This window comes from Canis lupus, chromosome 9, assembly GCF_003254725.2.
Source record: "Canis lupus dingo isolate Sandy chromosome 9, ASM325472v2, whole genome shotgun sequence".
NCBI classification, from domain to species: domain Eukaryota; kingdom Metazoa; phylum Chordata; class Mammalia; order Carnivora; family Canidae; genus Canis; species Canis lupus.
The window spans coordinates 23536751-23540069 of NC_064251.1; the positions used below are offsets into that span (position 1 = coordinate 23536751).

Genomic DNA, 3319 nt, shown 5'->3' on the forward strand with positions numbered 1-3319 from the left:
AATTTCAAAGTATTAACAATAAAGAAGCTAAAGCTGTCCACAAGCACACTGCTGCCCAACAACTGGCAATGGGGCCAAAGTCCTTGGGCCAAAGCAAAAGACTCAACTGTCTAAAATACTATTTTTCAATGAATTCCCAGAGTTTCTGAGGAAAGTCAATCTTTGTCAAAAAGTAAAATAAAACACTGCATTCTCTGATTCTTCATCAACCAACCTCATTCAGCCTCAGCTCTAACTTCCCTATCTCCAGCTGGATGATAGTCAATACAATGTAACACAATAATATGAAAATTTTGGGCTACTAAAAGTTGACTTTGAAAAAAGTCAAAAAATCGGACATGTATCAAATCAAAACCAACCATTCCCTGGCACAACAAATACAGCAAGGCTGAGAGGAAGAAACCTAGAAACAAGTCTTCTAAACATCAATACCTCAATCATGTTTTCAGAGATCACTTCTTTGCAACCACTTTATTTATTTACTTACTTATTTATTTATTATTGAAGTTTGATTTGCCAATAGTATAACGCCCAGTGCTTATCCCATCAAGTGCCCCCCTCACTGCCCGTCACCCAAGTCACCCAAGTCACCCCATCCCCCTGCCTGCCTCCCCATTTGCAACCACTTTAAAGATCCCATTCAGTTAACACCATCTTTTAAAGGAAGAGAGGAGGGGATCCCTGGGTGGCGCAGCGGTTTGGCGCCTGCCTTTGGCCCAGGGCGCGATCCTGGAGACCCGGGATCGAATCCCACATCAGGCTCCCGGTGCATGGAGCCTGCTTCTCCCTCTGCCTATGTCTCTGCCTCTCTCTCTCTCTCTCTCTCTGTGACTATCATAAATAAATAAAAATTAAAAAAAAAATAAAGGAAGAGAGGAGCCAAACCTGTCTTTCAAAGGGGAAAAAAAAAATGAGGCAGTTTAATAACTTGCCTCAAAGTTACTTAGTAAATCCATACGTACACTAGAACAGTCCTTATTCAATGAGGTTACAGGAGACGAAAAACAGACACTAAAAACATCGGGGGTGGGGAGTGGGGCAAAGCAGTAACAGATTATTCAAATCCCTTAAAAAAAAATATGAATTCCAGTACACACCAGCTTCTTCCAACTCCTCACCCGAGTGTCCTAAGAATTTTCCTTCTTGATCACTCAACACCACACCGCACACGGCCCACGTCTAAGAGTTTAGGATTTCCGTCTTCCCTCACTTCACACCACTCCAATCTGAACCCTCAACTCTAGGCTGCTCTCATGCGCAACTCACCACTTCTCAATCCAACCTTTAACTCAATTCTGATTCCTTCTCAACCAACGCTCCCTAGATTCCCTCTAGTGGAAGCAGTTTCCCAAATCATCCTCTGAGCCATTGGTTTTCACTACACTCAATCCCCAAAATGTCACAGTGGCCTCCTCACTCAGAGCATCCTGTTAGTTACCTGATCACAACAGGTCCTCCCTCCCCATCTCCCTTTTTGCGCACGGTGACTTGTCCCTCACGCCGAGCTGCCGTCTTACTCACCTTACCCAACCCTTCAGGATCCCTTATTTCCTGCCTCTCAATAACCTTCTTTCCCATCTTCAGTCAGAGCTCGCCCCACACATTCCCGACCACTCCTCCCTGCTTAGATCCCCACGCCCCACTCCAGACCCTGCCACCCACCACGTTCCATTCACCCCTCAGACCCCGCCCCCAGGATCCCTCTCTCCTCAGGCCCCTCCCCCAGTGGCCCCTCTCCAAGCCCCGCCCCAATTCCCCCCTCCCCCGGCTCTCCCTCCCACTCAGGTCCGCAGGTCATCTCAGCGACGTACCCAGCCTCCTCTGCCTCTTTCCGACCTGGCCGCAGCTGCCCCGGGAGCGAATCCTCCGCCACCTCCGCCCCGGCTTCGTCCCGTCCTGCTCGCTCCCCGGCAAGCTCCCTCTCTCGCCGCCGCCGCCCCTTTTGCCAACCCGGAAATGGATCTGCTCCCACCGTCCCCAGCGTCCGCGAACAAAATGGAGGCGGGGGAAAGAGGAGGAGGGAGCAGGGAGCGAAGGGACACTACACGCATGCGCTCCTGGAAAGCCCGCCCCCTGCTGGCGATCATAAGGGCGGAAGCCGTAGGGTAGCCGCCATCTTGGGAAGGTCTCGAGAATTTCCCCTCTTCCTTCTAAAAGCAGGGTTTGCAACTTTGGCTGCAATTGGAGTCGTCAGCGAAGACTTAAGCAGATAGCGAAGCCCAGAGATTCTGATTTAATTGGTCTGGGGTATGGCCTAGGCATCGAGATTTTTTTAATTGCGCAGGTGAAAAAATAAAATTGTGCAGGTGAAGCTAACATGTTGCCGAGGCGGAGAATCACTGAGCTAGAGTCTTGAATATACCCTCTCCATCTTCATTTTACCGCGCGCGCGCGCACACCCACACACGGACCCCATAAATGTCTTTCACTAATTTCGAGTCAACGAAAGGATCCGCCTCAGTCAACCTTGCAAGGCCCAGTAGTCAAGCTCCTGTTGTCATAGCAACAGAGAGGCAGGCCCTTGCTAACAAGTCATCCTTAACGTCATCTTAGCCACCTGACCCTAATGCCCGTCTTTTTCGCGGGGCGTGGGGGCCGTGGGGGGGGGGGGTCCCTAGTTTCCAGGGCTGGGGAACAGTGCTGCGGACACCTCCAGCTCCTTGAGGTCCGAGGAGGAATCCTGTGCCCTCCCTGGTGGGGCTGCTGTCAACTCGTTCCCAACTGAGTAAGGATCCCTCCCTAGTCCACTCACAAAAGCTCTTTCCCACCTTAGCAAACCCCATTACCTTCTATCTTCAAAATGCTGTTTGTGTCTCTCCTTGAGTTGAATCCAAAGTAAGGGGACGGGATTGGGACTTAGTTTCCACTACTCACTAGTTGTGTGCTCTTGGGCTTTAGCTACCCTGTCTGTTCAATGGGGCTAATAGTGCCTGCCTGTCTCCACTGTTTCATGGGGTTGTTGGGGGGCTCAAATCAAGTAATGAATGGAAAAACATGTGATAAACCATAAGTTGTTTTATTTTTGTTTTCCTTCTGTTCTGTCATGAGTAGTGCTAGGCAGCACCCACTAGTCAGTGTCACAGTGTTCACTGAGAACCTGCTGTGGGCTAGGCACCACAAGATGGTTACAGAGGTGACTAACAGCCTCTGTTCTCAGGGAACTCACTGTGTGGTGGGTAGAGTGGATGTAAACAGCTAGCTGAGATGCGAGTCAGCATGTAATTAGTGCCATGGGGATGTATGTGCTGAGAGAGGTCAAACAGGGAGGGATTAACTCCTGCTGAAGAATGGGAGAACGTTTCATAAATGGAACTGGGCC

General features: G+C 49.9%; 1 protein-coding gene across 7 annotated transcripts in view; it reads right to left on the reverse strand.

Moving 5' to 3' along the window:
- Positions 1–3319, reverse strand: part of WIPF2 (WAS/WASL interacting protein family member 2) — a 63806-nt gene that overhangs the window by 50610 nt on the left and 9877 nt on the right. For 4 of the 7 annotated variants that reach the window (XM_025439777.3, XM_025439780.3, XM_025439779.3 and 1 more), the window contains exon 1: positions 1812–2007. The exons of 1 other annotated variant lie outside the window; for it this stretch is intronic. The gene's annotated coding sequence lies outside the window, so the exon portion shown is untranslated. Of the gene's footprint in view, positions 1–1521; positions 1671–1811; positions 2008–3319 lie in introns of those variants that run through there. 2 more of the 7 variants (XM_035721377.2, XM_025439778.3) reach the window with 2 other exon arrangements.